We start from the raw sequence: 333 nt of genomic DNA, 5'->3' as shown, positions 1-333 counted from the left end.
TTTGGACTGCCCTTTTTATTTGTTTGTTGGTTAGCTTATTTCATTATTATTTTTAGTGATTTAATCGATAGAAGTTTATTTCTCGCTAACCTAACAGTTCCATGGCAGGTGTTACCAGTCAGCAGGTACCTTTCTTTCCATTAGTAGTAGGACCCATGCTTTCCCTTTCGTTTTCAACTCTACAGTTATTGAAAGAACCACCAACCATCCTCTTTTCTCCTGGGCCACTGTAAAAGCCTTGAAATTGGCCTCCAGCTCCAGTTTTTACCTTTGTCCCTTGCGCACTTCTCACTCATTTCTTATCTCGTGGCTTCTTCTGTTTGCTGTTTCACA

At 40.2% G+C, this 333-nt stretch overlaps 1 protein-coding gene across 1 annotated transcript in view; it reads left to right on the top strand.

The window, feature by feature from the left end:
• ATRN (attractin) overlaps positions 1-333 on the top strand; it is a 191,025-nt gene that overhangs the window by 60,755 nt on the left and 129,937 nt on the right. The window lies entirely within an intron of this gene.

Source organism: Bison bison, unplaced genomic scaffold (genome assembly GCF_000754665.1).
Source record: "Bison bison bison isolate TAMUID 2011002044 unplaced genomic scaffold, Bison_UMD1.0 scf7180017864063, whole genome shotgun sequence".
Taxonomy (NCBI): Eukaryota; Metazoa; Chordata; class Mammalia; order Artiodactyla; family Bovidae; genus Bison; species Bison bison.
The sequence above is the reverse complement of the archived record's forward strand: the minus strand, read 5'-3'. Positions and strand labels throughout refer to the sequence as shown.